This window comes from Schistocerca serialis, chromosome 8, assembly GCF_023864345.2.
Source record: "Schistocerca serialis cubense isolate TAMUIC-IGC-003099 chromosome 8, iqSchSeri2.2, whole genome shotgun sequence".
NCBI lineage: Eukaryota > Metazoa > Arthropoda > Insecta > Orthoptera > Acrididae > Schistocerca > Schistocerca serialis.
This window is the reverse complement of record NC_064645.1, coordinates 608,813,172-608,833,992: the sequence shown is the minus strand read 5'-3', so window position 1 is coordinate 608,833,992 and position 20,821 is coordinate 608,813,172. Positions and strand designations below refer to the sequence as shown.

General features: G+C 43.6%; 1 non-coding gene across 1 annotated transcript; it reads left to right on the top strand.

Annotated features, from left to right (window-relative positions):
* The first annotated feature begins 3,714 nt into the window (after nucleotides 1-3,714).
* Trnaa-ugc (transfer RNA alanine (anticodon UGC)) lies at nucleotides 3,715-3,789 on the top strand. The gene has a single exon. It is a non-coding gene; the product is annotated as a tRNA-Ala (tRNA).
* The last annotated feature ends 17,032 nt before the right edge of the window (nucleotides 3,790-20,821 follow it).

Genomic DNA, 20,821 nt, shown 5'->3' with positions numbered 1-20,821 from the left:
TTTCCATTTCCATCATAGTAGTTAAGTCAGTACAAACAACACACTGAAACTGCAACTTTTCTCTTTCCTCTAGTAAACTTTCCAAGTGTGTTAGTAAGTTTCTACTATCATACAAAGAGTTTCAGCATATTCTCATCACGGGTCGATGACTGTGGCGTACCGTGCTAAGTCAGTTGGTTCTTGTTAGGAACTGTAGCGTTAGATGCAGTCCAGGAAAGGCTTACAATGGGCCAAGCAAATTAAATACTGGTGTTGTAGGGTCCGTGTTACATGGTGGGTGTTGGACCACCTCCCAACAAAATTGCACTAGTGTAACCTAAATAGAATCAGTGTGATTCACGCCGCGTGGGAATAGCCGAGCGGTCTTAGGCGCTGCAGTCGTGGACTGTGCGGCTGGTCCCGGCGGAGGTTCGAGTCCTCCCTCGGGCATGGGTGTGTGTGTTTGTCCTTAGGATAATTTAGGTTAAGTAGTGTGTAAGGCTAGGGACTGATGACCTTAGCAGTTAAGTCCCACAAGATTAACACACACACACACACACACACACACACACACACACAGTGTGATTCATGTGGTGTCACCGCCAGACACCACACTTGCTAGGTGGTAGCCTTTAAATCGGCCGCGGTCCGCTAGTATACGTCGGACCCGCGTGTCGCCACTATCAGTGATTGCAGACCGAGCGCCACCACACGGCAGGTCTAGAGAGACTTCCAAGCACTCGCCCCAGTTGTACAGCCGACTTTGCTAGCGATGGTTCACTGACAAAATACGCTCTCATTTGCCGAGACGATAGTTAGCATAGCCTTCAGCTACGTCATTTGCTACGACCTAGCAAGGCACCATTATCATTTGCTATTTATCTTGTGATGCATGTACCGTCAGACCGATGTTCACCAATTATGGATTAAAGTTAAGTATTCCAGCAGCTACGTACTTTTCTTGCTAGTATAAATCCTTTAACTGTTCCAGACCTCACGCCAGCCTGCGTGAGCTTAACGCGTGCCTTTCGGCTACCTCCTAGTGGCTTGGCTGTCTTGCCAAGTCACAACAATTCACACATTTTTAATGCAATAAATTTTGTCTAGAATGCACGAAGCAACATTGCTAATTTGCTATGATAGCATGTACCTTTCAAAATGGTCACTTACGTAGCAAGGTACAGCCCACTGTCTCGAAACACTGTCACTGGTGGCCGGCCGCGTTGGTCTAGCGGTTCTAGGCGCACAGTCCGGTACCGCGGGACTGCTACGGTCGCAGGTTCGAATCCTGCCTCGGGCATGGATGTGTGTGATGTCCTTAGGTTAGTTAGGTTTAAGTAGTTCTAAGTTCTAGGGGACTGATGACCACAGATGTTAAGTCCCATCGTGCTCAGAACCATTTGAACCATTTTGAACTGTCACTGGTACTTCATATCTTCGAATTATTTTTTGCTGAAAAATAATATGTTTTTATATTCTCACTACTGATCGACAGTTTTTTCTTTTTTGGTGGGCGGGTGGTGGTGGTGGGGGGGATTCATCAATCTGTGGCTAGTTTTATGCACCCATCCACCAATTCCTCTCCTGTGGCAGTTGCACCTGACGTTGCACCCAATGTCCTCAATTATTAATCGGATGTATTGTCTCATGTATTGATACTACCCTACCAGCGCCGTTAAGCTGGCAACGTAATTCCGTGAGACGCCGATAGCAGTCGCGCGGGATCTGGCAGAAACTGAGCTATGTCTCCAGGGGCTCAGTACCACGAGCTCCCTCTGCCGCCGCGATATAGGACGATCGGTGGCAGCCACATAGCCCACTCACACTCGGGGCAACTTCACTGTGTGACGCTGCGCAGACGCCTCCTAGTCATGGCTCCATCGTTTATGCTTTAGTTCAGAGAGCCTCATCCTCGTTGCTATTGTATTAGCTGGACTCTGTTCCTTGCTGCATTGTGTGTAACGAGTCTTAGTACAGTTTGGGAAAACTGCCAATTAAGTAAAGCTTTTGTTTACTATATTTGTTTGTTCGATCATCATTTTTGTTCCTGTCCAGCCTTTCTACGACAATAGCTACTGCACCAATCTGTAGCCCACCCCTCCTTACTGCAGTGTACGAAGTCACACACAAAATACTCGTTAATCTCTCTCTATCCATACAGGTTTTACCACATACAGTTCCATCTAGTACCATGGAAGTTATCGCATGATGTCTTCCACATGCCCTATAATCCTGTCTCTTTTTCGTCAAATCATTTCTTATTTTATCAGTCCATCTGATTTTCAGCATGCTTCAAATGGTTCGATTCTCTTCTTTCCAGATTTCCATGCAGCCCGTATTCAGTTCTGTACGATACTGTGCTCCAAACGTATATCCTCAGAAATTTCTTTCTCATATTAATGACGATGTTTGATACTACTACGCTTCTAGTAGGAGTCCATCGTGTGTTTTTACTTCCAAGTTCACATAATTCCTTCACTTAGTGGTCCATAATTGTGATGGTAATTTTCTCGATAATCTCATTTCTGCTACTATTCATTACTCTCGTCTTCCTTCGATCACTAGCCTTACCATTTAATGTGTACCTGCAGGTTGCACCGGCGGTGGTAAAGCGTTTTCTACCCTTCATCCCTTCCCTTTGTTGAATATTGCTGAAATGGTAGGAAAAGGCTGTAGCCGTTAGGTAATGTGCCTCTGAACTACTGTATATCCCTCCCCTTTCCGCGTAAGAGCTTAAAAGCCGTGTACAGTGGACCCATGGCAGGTCATAGTTCATTCATGGGCGCTGCACGCAGCAAGCTGACAGGCGCCGTGTGCGGGAAGAGACCTGTCACTGACTGTCCTCCAGCACCTTCTCCACGTAGCGAAATGTCTCTCTTTGGTCCCTGACGGAATGTCTCCTTTATCTTATATAAGGGGAAAAAATAGTTTACTTACAGTTCCTTTGTATGTATCTTGGCTGTAGAGTGAAGCACTGAAGCTCATCTAGATCATGGGGCAAAATCGAAAATACAGTACTAATATATGATCTGGATACGCATTTTATCACAGAACACAATGAACAGTTGAAAGTATGACGTGTAAACTGGCATCAGATAGTTTTCACTCTGGAAATACAGTTAATTCTCTCCATTATATTTCAGTAAAACGATTATAAAAAGGTTGCAGAACACCGTAACGTAGATGCTACCAGTTCTGAATAATGGACGGAGCCGTGGTTTCCGAACTTTTAAATAAATAGTTCAAATGGCTCTGAGCACTATGGGTCATCAGTCGCCTAGAACTTAGAACTACTTAAACCTAACTAACCTAAGGACATCACACACATCCATGCCCGAGGCAGGATTCTAACCTGCGACCGTAGCGGTCGCGCGGTCCAAACTTTTCTCCCCGTTAATATACAAGGCTTTTTCCATGGTGGCCTAACTCACAACATTGTCTATCTAAAGCAGCTTCAGTGTGCAGCTCGTGTGGCGAATAAATTTTTCACAATATCATAATAAAGGAACCACAAGTTTTATAATTTATGTATGCAGACTGAAGCGACAAATGTAAATTTGTACCAACGCTGCGATTCGAACCCAGGCCTCCTGCTCACCTCAGCTTCGAATGAAACAGGTGATCTTGCAGACGCTCTATCAATGAAATGAATATAGTGCGGGACAATAAGTTGGGAATGTGGGTCTCACGGGACGCGTGCCAGAGAGAAGTCCCTGCAGTCGCACTATCCTCTGTGTCCTTGGTGGCTCAGATGGATAGAGCGTCTGCCATGCAAGCAGGAGATCCCGGGTTCGAGACCCGGTCGGGACACACATTTCCAACTGACCCCGTTGACTTATATCAAAGCCTGTATGCAGCTAGGGGTATTCATTTCATTGTAATTTCATTCTAACGAGCTGCATGGTCACCGATGGTATCTGTTCTTTCGGACGTGTTCATATATACACTCCTGGATATTGAAATAAGAACACCGTGAATTCATTGTCCCAGGAAGGGGAAACTTTATTGACACATTCCTGGGGTCAGATACATCACATGATCACACTGACAGAACCACAGGCACATAGACACAGGCAACAGAGCATGCACAATGTCGGCACTAGTACAGTGTATATCCACCTTTCGCAGCAATGCAGGCTGCTATTCTCCCATGGAGACGATCGTAGAGATGCTGGATGTAGTCCTGTGGAACGGCTTGCCATGCCATTTCCACCTGGCGCCTCAGTTGGACCAGCGTTCGTGCTGGACGTGCAGACCGCGTGAGACGACGCTTCATCCAGTCCCAAACATGCTCAATGGGGGACAGATCCGGAGATCTTGCTGGCCAGGGTAGTTGACTTACACCCTCTAGAGCACGTTGGGTGGCACGGGATACATGCGGACGTGCATTGTCCTGTTGGAACAGCAAGTTCCCTTGCCGGTCTAGGAATGGTAGAACGATGGGTTCGATGACGGTTTGGATGTACCGTGCACTATTCAGTGTCCCCTCGACGATCACCAGTGGTGTACGGCCAGTGTAGGAGATCGCTCCCCACACCATGATGCCGGGTGTTGGCCCTGTGTGCCTCGGTCGGTTGCAGTCCTGATTGTGGCGCTCACCTGCACGGCGCCAAACACGCATATGACCATCACTGGCACCAAGGCAGAAGCGACTCTCATCGCTGAAGACGACACGTCTCCATTCGTCCCTCCATTCACGCCTGTCGCGACACCACTGGAGGCGGGCTGCACGATGTTGGGGCGTGAGCGGAAGACGGCCTAACGGTGTGCGGTACTGTAGCCCAGCTTCATGGAGACGGTTGCGAATGGTCCTCGCCGATACCCCAGGAGCAACAGTGTCCCTAATTTGCTGGGAAGTGGCGGTGCGGTCCCCTACGGCACTGCGTAGGATCCTAGGGTCTTGGCGTGCATCCGTGCGTCGCTGCGGTCCGGTCCCAGGTCGACGGGCACGTGCACCTTCCGCCGACCACTGGCGACAACATCGATGTACTGTGGAGACCTCACGCCCCACGTGTTGAGCAATTCGGCGGTACGTCCACCCGGCCTCCCGCATGCCCACTATACGCCCTCGCTCAAAGTCCGTCAACTGCACATACGGTTCACGTCCACGCTGTCGCGGCATGCTACCAGTGTTAAAGACTGCGATGGAGCTCCGTATGCCACGGCAAACTGGCTGACACTGACGGCGGCGGTGCACAAATGCTGCGCAGCTAGCGCCATTCGACGGCCAACACCGCGGTTCCTGGTGTGTCCGCTGTGCCGTGCGTGTTATCATTGCTTCTACAGCCCTCTCGCAGTGTCCGGAGCAAGTATGGTGGGTCTGACACACCGGTGTCAATGTGTTCTTTTTTCCATTTCCAGGAGTGTATAATGAGGTCGTTGTTCACCACTGGCGTTCTACAATTGGTAACGGGATTACAAGTTTCCTTTAGATTCCGACTGTGGTCCAGCAGGATCTGGTGGACCCAATGGTGCACGCACACTGAGTCACGCCCCTGGTGAGTCTGGACTAGAAGGGCCCTCTGCTGCCACGGCATAGGACGGCCGGCGGCAGACATTTGGCCCACTTTTCACTTGGAGCCTCATCGAAACGACGCCTTCGTCTGTGTACAGCGAGCCCCATTTTAGCGGATGTTGTGCTAATTGCATTCTGTTTGTTGCTGCATTGTTTATAATGATTCTTCGTACACTAGGAGAAATACAAGTTAAGTAAATATTCTGTTTTGTTAACTTGTTCGCTAATCATTCTTCTCCTGTGAAGCTGCGACGACAGTCGTCACACCACTCTGTTGCCCACCTCTCCTTACAGTTGTTTAAACAGTCGTACACAACACATACAACTTCTCAAATCCTCCATTCATATTAATTTTCTCACAATGTTTACTCTTTATTACAGCAGTGGCCGAAAAATCAGCTTTGGACATACTAATAGTTTCAAGTTCAACTCATGTTCATACAGCTTTTACACTGAGTAACGGCTTAACGATGCAACTCGTCATGTTTCTCTTTTAAAAAATATTACTGGAGACGAAGAAAACGATAAGAGATAAACATCCGAAGAATATAGAAAACTCACAACTACAAAGCTCTTCAAATAAGGGCTCCTATAGCATCTTCAATAATTACAAACAAAAAGAATTTTTTTCAACTTTTTCTCTTTGGAAGGCAACTTTGCTGAAATGCCTAAGTGGTGTCAATCATGTATCATCTGTCTTTTCTTCCACAGTCTGATGATCATATTCCTGAATATCCAATCCCTCATTTATCATTCACTAGCGATATGTTCCCCCTATCAGATCTCTACCGCAACTGACGACTACGCAAAGAGCTTCAAACAACAATTTTCAGTCCCGTCTTATTAACTGTATAGCGTAGTCTGCTACGAATCGGAGATGCTATCGAATCTCAAAATTCTATGCTATTAAATTTAATCTTCAATGTACTCCTATCAGACAACACAATACGATTTACTTCTTTTTTTTTCAGGAAATTCGGATGGAGCTTTGGCTTTAAAATTTTTTTTCAGTTTATACGAATTTATCGATATTATCGTCTAGAAACCCGCCTCCATAGCGGTGTTAGCTATCAAACACCAATGCGATGGCGCTGTACTCGGTAGCACTTTTCCGAACCAACAGTGCCGTACGAAATTTAATATTCAATCTACCAAAAATAGTTTTCGGAAACTTTCATAAGCTGTAGTGGATGATCTTCTAAAACACATCCTATATTCCAAGAAGAATTCAGTTAATTAGAAGTTATAGGCTGGTGCCATAGAGCAAAACAAAAGTCAGTACCATCTTCATTATTTGTTTCTTTTTCCAAAAGTCAGTGGACATTTCTTCGCTCTCTCTGTAACCATTACTGCTGCAGCAGGTTCGAAATTTTTCACGACGCCCTACGACACAGCCGCCTAGTCCTGCTTTGGGAATCACTGGGATAGAGCATCAATAATGGTGCAAAATACATTCTGCAGCAGGCTAGCATGACAAAGCGTAAGGTTCGTAATTGTTATTAAAGGATGCTTGTCGAAAAACCTTCTTGATATACAGTTGGATTTTGTTTCTTATTGCATCGACAACTCATAGTTTTCAAAAGTTGAAATATAATTCGGAAGTGAAAGTAAGTTGTGGTACACAGTTGCCGCGAACTATTTGTGTGGATCTCTCTTTCCAGTAACACTACCACCAACCAGCCGAGCATCTACGAGAAGACCCTATTGTATTATCTGCTAATACCGAGGAAAAGTTTAACGCCGTTAATGTATTATACTTGTATTATTCTATGTGTTGTGCAATTTTATCTATGAATCATTGCTACAGGAAAGAGCAAATCTCTATCTACATTTCAGTGGCGTGCGTCTACATCTACATCCATATTCCGAAACCCATGTTTCTGTGTGTGGCGGAGCGTTCATCTGTTACTGCTATAATTTCCCCCCTTTTTGTTCTGCTCGTGAATGGTACAGGGGAAGAAGGTTGCCAGTCAGCCTGTGTATGAGTTTTAGTTTCTCCAGCTTTTCCGTCTTGGTCATTCCACGATATGTATGTGAGAGGAAATAATATTTGTCGACTTATTCTTCTTGGTGCGGACATTCTCGGAATTTTAAGGGCACACCTCTTCGTGATGTACCACAGCCCCTGCAGTTTGACAAGTATCTACGAGGGCGTCCAAAAAACTAACTTTATTAACACCTACATCCTTATTCATCATGTCCACACATCTATTTCTGAACATAGTCAACGTGGCGACGAGCACACGTCTCCCAATGAGAGACCAATGCGCTGATAGCGTCACTGTAGGATGTTTGGCTCTATTGCGGAACCATAACCTCACCGCTGCTCGCACCATTCAGTGCTATCAAATTATGTCCTCAAACCCTAAAAACATATGAAAATCGGATGGGGCAAAGTGAGGACTGAATACAGGATGATCGATGATCGCATTGTTGCAGATGACGAAGCTATCGTGTCAGGCCCGGCACTGTCGTGCTGAAGGAGATGGTGCTCCAAGTGTGGACAGAATCTTCAAATTCCTTCTGAGGGTGTCGCATTACCTTGCAGATGTTATAATTGCGCTTTATGCATGAAGTCCGAATGCACCACATGTTGAACATCCCAGAAAGCTGTAAGAATGACTTTGGCTGCTGATGGCAGGTACTTTTTTGGCGCCGCTGTCTTTGATTGTCAGTCTCGCATGTTGACGTTAGCACCGCCGTTCTCGTCACTAAGAGTTGGAACAACCCAGCGCGCACAACACTAATGTCTACACAATCATCATAATACTCAGCGTCCGCCCCTATGGATGAGTGGTAAATCTGACGAATTGCCGTCCTATGGGCCCGGGTTCGATTCCCGGCTGGGTCGGGGATTTTCTCCGCTCAGGAACTGGGTGTTGTGCTGCCTTCATCATCATTTCATTCCCAATCGGCGCGCAGGTCGCCCAATGTGGCGTTGAATGTAATAAGACCTGCACCAAGGCGGCCAATAACGCTAAACGCTCATTTCATTTCATCGTACACAGCTTTCATTATTCTATGCACTTCAATCGGAGGCACGTTTTCTACGGTTATAAACCTGACTGGGAGCACGCTGTTTCCCACGCACCGACAGAGTTACGCAGCGTCAACAGAGTTACACAGCATCAACAGAGTTACGCAGCGTCAACAGAGTTACACAGCATCAACAGAGTTATGCAGCATCAACTCACACGCTACAATTCGGCGCAGGCAGAGGGTTGCAGTTTGCATCAGCGAATCGGGAAAGTCGGCTGAGTAATATGCACGTCTTGTAATACGTCAACCGATATGGGAACAGAATAAAAAATTTGGAGACATTACTTTTCAGCACGCGAGCGTACGTAATATGCCACGCACACGGGCGACGAATCGCAGCGATCCGTCGCTAGCAATATCGCTGCTCTCGGTCGCTCGACTCGACCCACTATACATACTTGCAAACAGTTTCAACTAGTATTACGAAAGCTAATGCGTCGTGAAGTTCTGCCATGAAACGTGAACTGCTATATTTAGCAGCAGTGGCTGTTGATTTTCGTGTCAATATGAACACTTGCAGAAAAGAAACTTAAAGGAACGGGAATTACAATTTATTACATTAATTTTCAAACGGTTTTCTTCGGAACTGTACTTTACTGAATATATTACTTTTGTCACTGGCATTAAGTGAGTTGTGCACATCATTTCAACGCGCTTATTGCAAAGCCTTTTTCATTTATTAGTTCTCGCTTAATTTTACGTTCATTAGTCGATAGTTTTACTGCCGATATTTACATAATTTGTTTTTCAATCTCGATGTTTCCATAGAAATGTTATCAAAAGCAGTATAGCCGATTACCATAACTTTTGTTATAAATTATATGAGAGGGCGTGAGACTTGAGTACAGCTATAAAATTGGTTTGCCGCGAACATTTAAATGAAAATTCCCGCTTAATACTATGGTGTTTGTTTGGAAGTTTAAAACTTTAAGAATGCGTGTAATTGATTCCGAAATACGTTCACCAGCCAGTGTATCATGACTATTAGCCAGCTATAAATTTTCCACCAATTCTACATCTACAGTACAAGCTACAGAACTGTGACTACTGTAAAGACGAAGGGCGTACATGTATTACTACTTATTACAAAAGGCATTTCCGGCCTCATCTTCATTTCCCACAGTGGTTCTGTCTCTCTGAATACGTGTACAGTGACGTGACAAAAGTCGTGCGGTACCTCCTGATACCGTGGCGGGCCTCCTTTTGCTCGGCGTAATGCAGCAACTCCACGTGGAGTGGATTCGACAAGTCTTTGGAAATCCGCAGCAGAAATATTGAACCATGCTGTGTGTATAGATGTCCATGACCGCGAAAGTGTTGCCGGTGTAGAATTTTGTACACGAACCTAGGTCCCTATTGTGTCCCACAACATTCGATGGAGTTCAAGTCGGGCGATCTGGCTGGCCAAATCATTCGCTCCAACTGTCCAGAATGTTAATCAAATAAATCGTGAACAATTGTGGTCCGGTGACATGGCGCATTGTCATCCATAAAAATTCCCTCTTTGTTTGAGAACGTTAAGGGGCTCTGGAAAGGCTCAAAATCATGAAAAGTTCAATTTTTACTTTTTTGCGTTTTCTGAATCTTCAGACTATTACCTTTTAATAGATATATAATTTATTCAATTCCGAAGACTACAACTATTTTTAATTTTTTTTGAAATGTGTTCTACATGGGCGTGACCCACTGTGGCGCTGTTAAACTGCTGTCAAATGGTGTTATTATTAACGTCCGTGTTCATCAGGTACATTTTAGTGATGTGAGATAAAGTATGTGTTGTGGCTAACCTGTGATGGTTCAATATATATCGCTGGTGTGATTGTCGATTGTTTCATGTTTATTTACTATGTCGTTATCTCGAAAATATTTGTAATTAATTCTGTTTCTTGAGTCTCTGTTTTGTTGAAGTATAATAATGAGTAAAAGTAAAGTTATTAGAAATCCTCTGAAGGCTTTTAAGAAAAGGAGAAATGTTGGAAAGCCAATGGTATGTGTTATTACTGTAAACAATAAGGACGATAACCAAGTGAGTGAACCTAACCTCTCAAGTACACCTGCCCATAGCAGTCAAAGTGGGAAAGAAAATACTTCACAGAAGAAGCTTGGTTCAATGAGTGAAAACTATGAATGTTTTATGGGCGAATCGGATGTGAATGAAATATTTGATATGTCGGTTCTCAATGGAATTTTTTCAAACTGTGTAAGATGTATTCATTGTAGTGAAGTTCGTCTGGAACTCTCCATAATAAAGCACGTAGGACTTGCTAGTGAAATACAACTGAAATGTGATAAGTGTTCATACATGACCACCTTTTGGAACAGTGTTGCAGTAACTGCAACTGAAGAAAATGGTAGCAAAATCTACGAACACAACAACGAGCGATGCTTGCTTTAGACAAGGAACGCCTTCCGGCTGCAGACAGGGCTGTAAAGAGTCTAGAAATACAAGCAAGAGTAAACAGGAGAAGGAACAAGAGGAAGCTGGAGGAGGAGTTTGCAGAGGATGAAGATAATCCATCCTATGGACCTGGAATGCACTAAAAAGTTAATCCAATCTTTGTCGCTCGATTCCCAAAACTTTTATTTTCTCATACTAATTACATGTTTTCTAAGGATCGTCCAAACATATTTGTTTCAAACTTTCAGTAAACGTTACATAGTACCTTCTGCATAATTTAACACAGCCTTTTTCCAAAAAACTGTATATTTTTGAATATATAAATAAAAAATTGCAAAAAAAGTTGTGAATTTTCATTACAATTGAAAAAAAATCATCTTTAATAACTGAACTAAAATTTTGTAAAATCCCTGTGTTAAGTTGTAGCCCATATTCCAATAAATAATCTGTAAAAAGTTCAACTTCCTACCTCAAATACTTTGTGAGGAAAGATGTAATTTATAAGCGTTATTTTAACATTGCAAGTATAGGGCGTTCCGGAGCCCCTTAAGTCCATGAAAACTCAAATTGTCTGTAAGTGGTCGAGCGTAACCATTTCCAGCAATTGATTGGTTCAAATGGACCAGAGGTCCCAGTCCATTCTACGTAAATACGTCCCGCATCACTATGGAGCCACCACTATCTTGCACAGTGCCTTGTTGAGAACTTAGGTCCGTAGCTTCGTGGGGTCTGCGTCATATTAGAGTCCTACCATCAGCTCTTACTAACTGACATCGGGACTCATCGGACAAGACCACAGTTTTCCAGTGGTCTAGCGTCCAACCGATATCGTCACGAGTCCAGAAGAGGCGCTGCAGGCGATGACGTGCTGCAAGCAAAGGCACTCACGTCGACCGTCTGCTGCCATAGCCCACTAACGACAAATTTCGCCCCATTCCTAACGGATACTTTCGTTGTACGTCCTGTATTGATTTCTGCGGTTATTTCACGCAATGTTGCTTGTCTGTTAGCACTGACAGCTCTACACGAACGCCACTGCTCTCGGTCGTTATGTGAACGCCGTCGGCCACTGCGACGACGCTTATTCCTGAAATTTGATATTTTCGGCACACTCGTCGCACTGTTGATCCCAGAATATTTAACTCCCTGACGATTCCCGGTTTGGGTTCTCCCATGAGTCTAGCTCCAACTAACATTCCCCGTTGCTGGTCCCGGCGGAGGTTCGAGTCCTCCCTCGGCCATGGGTGTGTGTGTTTGTCCTTAGGATAATTTTGGTTAAGTAGTGTGTAAGGTTCAAATGGCTCTGAGCACTATGGGACTTAACATCTGTGGTCATCAGTCCCCGAGAACTTAGAACTACTTAAACCTAACTAACCTAAGGACATCACACACATCCATGCCCGAGGCAGGATTCGAACCTGCGACCGTAGCGGTCGCGCGGTTCCAGACTGAAGCGCCTAGAACCGCTCGGCCACAACGGCCGGCGTAGTGTGTAAGCTTAGAGACTGATGAGCTTAGCAGTTAAGTCCCATAAGATTTCACACACATTTTTGAACATTCCCGGTAGCAAGTCTATATTTTTCCGTCGCGCGGCCAATACCCCGTTGGAAGACTTTTCACATAAATCATATGCTTACAAATGACAGCACTGTATAGCATCCTCAAAAGGAATCTCAGTCATGCATCAGTATTTCCTATAACTTGTTTTACATGCTCATTCCACTTTACTCAGCACCAACGCTTTCTGCAAGATATTTTACGGTTACACAACCTTCAGTAGCAGCTCCCAACCTATTCGTTTTACTCTTGAAATTTAAATAGTTGTTCTTCATCACACACAACTTTTTTTACTGTAGGTCACCTCACACGATGAAAGCTGTCATTACTTGTAAGACAACTGAATTCAACGGTTTTCTCTGTTTACACAATTTAGTGGACAGAGGTCACATACGCAGAAGTTTGTTAGCGATTGTGTTTAAACCTTGAACAATGCTGAATGTGTTTCGCGTGTTTCGAAAAAAAGCAGCAGAGTGAAACAGCTGCCTTAGTGGCAGCTGAAAACTCTGTACCCCGTCGTCGTTAAAATGGGAAACATTTTAAATAATAACGAGCTGCCTAGCCGCTGCCCGTGGGATACAAACACGGCCTTGTTGTTTTAGCAAACACATACAAAGTGAATACGTGCCCAGCGGCAAGTAGCGCCAGGAGGGTTATATCGGAGTGGGAACGCCTACTGAAACCCTCTTGCTTCTGGTCACGGGTGTGCACACGTAAATTAGAAGTTCCACAAAAAGTTATTATTCAATACCTGTTCGATTGGATGTCCATATTTAGATAACAGTGCTGATGAAAGTGGTGCTACTTGTGGCAAATTATAGTGTCTACAAAATTGGGGGTAAAGCAACCATGGTTCTTGATGTTAGCCACGCCCTGATATAACTCTTCTTGGTGTCGTAAATTTAACCAAACAGGGCCAATAATGATGCCATGATCGATAGCCCAATTCACATTCAATCCGAGACTAATTTCCATGCTCCCAAGCTCTCCTTGCCTCAATTTATACATCCAAATTAACCACTGCCGCTGACCACTCAGTATCACAGGCAGGACTCGAATTCCACTCGCCACAAGGGAATCAATCTCCTTGCGCGCAAAGTCCACCTTTTCCAGTCCCGCCAAACTACTTTCGTAGCCACGGGGCGTCACTGCAAGTTTTGCATTCAGCTTCCCTACTTAAGTACCAGTAAAGTATACAGAGCTTTTCGAAATTATTGCATTCACAGAGTATTACATATAAAGCCAGAGACATAGTTACAATATAATTTCTTAAAACGCCAAAATAATTAACGTAAGTATTACATATTTCAGTAACCAAAGATCATGACTATGCAGATACATTAGTGTACACTGTCACCAGAGAACTTAAACGGAATATACATTATTCTCTTGTGATTCATGAAGAGCGTATTCGCTATTCATCACCATCATCATCATCATCAGTTATCTGCTGTATCAGCAGGTCCTTTGCTCGTCCATTTTCTTCGATCCATTTCTTCCTTCTTAAGGCTGCTGTCCCCCCATGAACCATGGACCTTCACGTTGGTGGGGAGGCTTGCGTGCCTCAGCGATACAGATGGACGTGCCGTAGGTGCAACAACAAAGGAGGAGTATCTTTTGAGAGGCCAGACAAACGTGTGGTTCCTGAAGAGGGGCAGTAGCCTTTTCAGTAGTTGCAGGGGCAACAGTCTGGATGACTGACTGATCTGGCCTTGTAACACTAACCAAAACGGCCTTGCTGTGCTGGTACTGCGAACGGCTGAAAGCAAGGGGAAACTACAACCGTGATTTTTCCCGAGGGCATGCAGCTTTACTGTATAGTTAAATGATGATGGCGTCCGCTTGGGTAAAATATTCCGGAGGTAAAATACTCCCCCATTCGGATCTCCGGGCGGGGACTACTCAAGAGGACGTCGTTATCAGGAGAAAGAAAACTGGCTTTCTACGGATCTGAGCGTGGAGTGTCAGATCCCTTAATCGGGCAGGTAGGTTAGAAAATTTAAAAAGGGAAATGGATAGGTTAAAGTTAGATATAGTGGGAATTAGTGAAGTTCGGTGGCAGGAGGAACAAGACTTTTGGTCAGGTGAATACAGGGTTATAAATACAAAATCAAATAGGGGTAAAGCAGGAGTAGGTTTAATAATGAAAAAAAAAATAGGAGTGCGGGTAAGCTACTACAAACAGCATAGTGAATGCATTATTGTGGCCAAGATAGACACGAAGCCCACACGGACTACAATAGTACAAGTTTATATGACAACTAGCTCTGCAGATGACGAAGAAATTGATGAAATGTATGATGAGATAAAATAAAAAATTCATGTGGTGAAGGGAGACAAAAATTTAATAGTCATGGGTGACTGGAATTCGAGAGTAGGAAAATGGAGAGAAGGAAACATGGTAGGTGAACATGGATTGGGGGTAAGAAACGAAATAGAAACCCGTCTGGTAGAATTTTGCACAGAGCATAACTTAATCATAGCTAACACTTGGTTCAAGAATCATAAAAGAAGGTTGTACACATGGAAGAATCCTGGAAATACTGGAAGATATCAGATAGATTATATAATGGTAAGACAGAGATTTAGGAACCAGATTTTAAATTGTACGACATTTCCAGGGGCAGATGTGGACTCTGACCACAGTCTATTGGTTATGAGCTGTAGATTAAAACTGAAGAAACTGCAGTAGAAGAAGAATGGGTAGCTCTGAGGGATGAAGTATTGAAGGCAGCAGAGGATCAAGTAGATAAAAAGACGAGGGCTAGTAGAAATCCTTGGGTAACAGAAGAAATATTAAATTTAATTGATGAAAGGAGGAAATACAAAAACGCAGTAAATGAAGCAGGCAAAAAGGAATACAAACGCCTCAAAAATGAAATCGACAGGAAGTGCAAAATGGCTAAGCATGGATGGCTAGAGGACAAATGTAAGGATGCAGAGGCTTATCTCACTAGGCGTAAGATAGATACTGCCTACTGGAAAATTAGAGAGACCTTTGGAGAAAAGAGAACCACTTGAATGAATATCAAGAGCTCAGATGGAAACCCTGTTCTAAGCAAAGAAGGGAAAGCAGAAAGCTGAAAGGAGTATATAGAGCGTCTATACAAGGACGACGTACTTGAGGACAACATTCTGGAAATGGAAGAGAATGTAGATGAAGACGAAATGGGAGATACAATACCGTGTGAAGATTTTGACAGAGCACTGAAAGACCTGAGTCGAAACAAGGCCCCAGGAGTAGGCAACATTCTTTTAGAACTACTGAAGGCCTTGGGAGAACCATTCCTGACAAAACTCTACTATCTGGTAAGCAAGATGTATGAGACAGGAGAAATACCCTCAGACTTCAAGAAGAATATAATAATTCCAATCCCAAAGCAAGCAGGTGTTGACAGATGTGAAAATTACCGAACTATCAGTTTAATAAGCCACAGCTGCAAAATACTAATGCGAATTCTTTACAGGCGTATGGAAAAACTAGTAGAAGCCAACCTTAGGGAAGATCAGTTTGGATTCTGTAGAAATATTGGAACATATGAGGCAATAATGACCCTACGACTTATCTTAGAAGAAAGATTAGGGAAAGGTAAACCTACGTTTCTAACATTTGTAGACTTAGAGAAAGCTTTTGACAATGTTGACTGGAATACTCTGTTTCAAATTCTAAAGGTGGCAGGGGTAAAATACGGGGAGCGAAAGGCTATTTACAATTTGTACAGAAACCAGATGGCAGTTATAAGAGTCGAGGGACATGAAAGGGAAGCAGCGGTTGGGAAGGAAGTGAGACAGGGTTGTAGCCTGTCCACGATGTTATTCAATCTGTATATTGAGCAAGCAGTAAAGGAAACAAAAGAAAAATCGGAGTAGGTATTAAAATCCATGGAGAAGAAATAAAAACTTTGAGGTTCGCCGATGACATTGTAACTCTGTCAGAGACAGCAAAGGACTTGGAAGAGCAGTTGAACGGAATGGACATTGTCTTGAAAGGAGGATATAAGATGAACACCAACAAAAGCAAAACGAGGATAATGGAATGTAGTCGAATTACGTCGGGTGATGCTGAGGGAATTAGATTAGGAAATGAGACAAAGTAGTAAAGGAGTTTTGCTATTTGGGGGGCAAAATAACTGATGGTGGTCGAGGTAGAGAGGATAGAAAATGTAGACTGGCAATGGCAAGGAAAGCGTTTCTGAAGAAGAGAAATTTGTTAACGTCGAGTATAGATTTAAGTGTCAGGAAGTCGTTTCTGAAAGTATTTGTATGGAGTGTAGCCATGTATGGCAGTGAAACATGGACGATAAATAGTTTGGACAAGAAGAGAATAGAAGCTTTCGAAATGTGGTGCTACAGAAGAATGCTGAAGATTAGATGGGTAGATCACATAACTAATCAGGAGGTATTGATTAGAATTAGGGAGAAGAGGAGTTTGTGGCATAACTTGACAAGAAGAAGGGACCGGTTGGTAGGACATGTTCTGAGGCATCAAGGGATCACAAAATTAGCATTGGAGGGCAGCGTGGGGGGTAAAAATCATTGTGGGAGACCAAGAGATGAATACACTTTACAGATTCAGAAGGATGTAGGCTTCAGTAGGTACTGGGAGATGAAGAAGCTTGCACAGGATAGAGTAGCGTGGACAGCTGCATCAAACCAGCCTCAGGACTGAAGACCACAACAACAACAACAAGGCTGCTGTATGTTGTACCGTCCATCATGTTATCCAGTATCTGGAATCTCTTCCTCCCTCGCTTCCTTTTCCCTTCTACATAACTTTCTAAAACTGTTTTTATCAGTCTGTCATTCTCTCTAAATATATGCCCAATCCAATTTCTTTTTCTTCTCTTTATTACATCTAGTAACTCCCATTTCTCTCCCACTCTTCGCAATACTTCTTCATTTGTTACTCTGTCCATCCAACTTATTTTTTCCATCCTCCGCCGTGTCGAGATCCCAAAAGCCTCGCTATTACCATTCGCTATTAAACATTTAGATGGATGAGAAACTAGCGTTTGCTTAAAACGGAGAGCAAATTACTCATACTATATCCTTACACTATTTGATAATAAGAGCAATTGGTGACGTCTAACAAACTTTAAGCATAATTCCAAACTCCTCAAAACTTTCACTCTTATATGCTTTAACTCAAATACTTAACACTTTAACTCACTTGTAAAGTAATGTGACGTTTGAAGCTGTTTTATTCATGGGGTTTACTGGTAAGTTAAGAAATGAAGAATTACTTAGCAGCTTCGGTGAGGAGATAAAAAGTGGAAAACATTGACAAAAAGAAGGGACGGAATTACATAACATGCGTTAAGGCATCAGGGAACGATTTCCATGTCAGTAGAGAGAGCTATAGATGGTAAAAACTATAGCGAAAGGCAAGAAGTTGGGTATATCCAACAAGTAACTGAGTACGTTGGGTGCAACTACTTTCTGGTACAAGAGAGATATTCGTGGCGGACCGGATCAAAGCATATCAGTGAAACAAGTGCCCCACCCCCTCCCTCCCCTGAAAAAAAAGAAATAAATGTTCAACCGATTACCGGTGTGGGTCCTTCGAAATTTCCACTGGCACTACGTCCCGCCTTCCTCCGTCAACAGAACTGGTGCTCTGGCGACGCCGAAGCGCAGTTCAGCTGCAACGTTGCCGCTAGACCGACTGCACTTCCCTCGATTGAGCTGCTTACTTCCAGGAGCTGGCCCACGCTGCGTCTCGATCCGGAACTCGTCGTAACGGACGCATGACGCCGCGCAGCGCGCTGGCCACGCTCCAGATTGCAACCATCGTATCGACTCGGAGAATTAACATGCGGCTCCCGTAGCGCGCGCGGGTTCAGCCGTGCGCCGTCGCCACGGGCCAAGTGCCTAATACTGGCAGGGCTGCCAACACGAACAAACCCTACGTGGCTGGAAGCCTCTGTTCCACGTGTACTCCAGAGCAAGTGGGGGATGAGGAGTGGGAGGGAGCCAAATATATTTCGGGGGGGCTAGAAATGTAGGAATGATGTGACATTACCATACCTGCAGACCATGTTGTTCCATCAGTTTCCAATGCTTTATTTACAAACATGTATTATTTCTTCAAAATGAAAAACTTCTTACTAAATACTACACGATATACGAGGGTACGGCTATTTTAGCGAAACTGCTATAAACAGAATGTAATTAAAAAAAACTGCCATAAAACAATCTTTAGCATATTTTTAATTTTTTTATTTTAAATGTTCAAATGTGTTCGAATTTCTAAGGGACCAAACTACTTAGGTCATCGGTCCCTAGACTTACACAATACTTAATCAACCTATCCTAAGAACAACACACACACCCATGCCCGAGGGAGGACTCGAACCTCCGGCGGGAGGGGCCGCGCAGTCCGTGACATGACGCCTCAAACCTCGCGGCCACTCCACGCGGCTTATTTCAACACTACCACGAGTTTAGATGGTTATGCCGTTATCTTTAGATGGATTATGGAACTTTTTTGATTTTGTGTGTTACATACTGTACATATGCGTTGTCCATTTGGCGGACAGAGCTGCCGCAGCAACAAATGCCAAATAAGATAACACTTGTGTATAGGACACATAAATTCAACAATGTAAAAGTACCATAATCCAACTGAGGATGATGGTATAACTATAGAAATACATAGTGCTGTTAAATTAAAATAAAATTGACTGAGGCAGTGTAACAACAATTGTTAGTGTCTAATCACTCGTAGTTCTTAATAAGTAATCCATTACAGACGACTTATTTGTTAACTGTTAAAAAAGTTTTTAACTAATGACAAATTTCGTTTGATATGTGTATACGACGAATGTGGTGTACGGTTCATGACCTACATGTCATTTCTATCTTCTCTGTCTATCTGACTATTCGGTTTTGCTTAGTTATTTGATAATTCATTTTTGTAGGAATTTGAAGGTATGAGTGGACGATTTCTTGCAGGTTTAGTTATTTTGCAATGTTGTATAGGGATCTTTTAGAAAAGTTTTCTAAAATTTCATTAAAGATTTATGCAACTAATTGTGGACTTCAGAGATTATCAACAATTATCCCAGGGAACTCTACAACCAAGCATCCGATAGTAAGTCCCGCTTTTTTCACTTTATTTTACTTATGATCAGCCTCAGATACCCAGTCACGCCCTTTGGGATCCTATGTACGTACCATGGTTAGATGAAATTATTCAAGGCGTTACAGAATTATAATCATTTTTATGTAAAAGTTTTTTTTTTAAAATTACTGCTAAAAAAACCTTTACGTATTTCGAAAAACAGTCAAAATGGCTTCAAATATTTAATTTTACATTTCACTCTTTTCAAATCTACCCTAAGCCCCTAGTGTAATAAGGGTGACTCGACCAACTCCTCCCTCCATTTCTTTCCTACTGGGAGTTACATGTGCACCAACACTGATTGAAATTTCTGCAGTCGCTGCACAGTTCCCACCGTCTAACCACACTCATAAGCTGATTGCCTTGTGGAGAGCCCAGGTTAGATTCCTGGTAATTCCAGGGATTTTTCCTTGGCGAGAGGACTGGAACGTGGTGCATTCAGCCTTGTGAGGCCAATTGACAAGGTACTTGACCGATTAGTAGCGGCTCCAGGTCACGAAACGGACAACGGCCGAGTGTACTGTCCCCAAGCCTCTCAGTTCCTCATTCAATGACGCGCCTGGTGGAGGATGACACTGAGTTATTCGATACCGCTGCCCCCCTCCCCCCCCCCCCCCAATCCCCGCCCCAAGGGCTTGTGAATGATGTTTACGTTTACATTACGCGCATTCACCAGAGCGATGTGACGTCTTACACACTGAGTATTATTTTCGAGATAGTATGTATACCAAGATGGTTGAGAGTCTGCAAAGCGGGACTTATGTCGGAACATATTCATAATTTTGTTTTATGTGTACAGATTACCTCGTTATCGAAATCCGTTAACGCGACGCTCAGATCAGAACGACGTCAGTACTTCTTGCACTACATGAGGTAAAAAAGATGTATTGTACCATCGGTTGCTGTCGTCACGCGGTAATAACAGTTTTCTCGCAATACGATGTCTTGCTTCGAGCTCCGATGAATGTTCGTGCGAGAAGATGACGCTATAGTCTGGAAGTACACTGGCGACAAGAAATAGCTCAGTTGGCAACAGTTGATACATTGTTTGACACTAGAAATGTAAGTCAATGTAACACCAGTGTCATTGACAATGGTTTGATGTGCCACTATTGAACAAATTCTATGTTCCAATACGATACATTTTCTTGAGTCAGCAAAGCTTCTATTCACAACTCAGAATGGGACTCGCAGAGAGCGTTTGGCATGG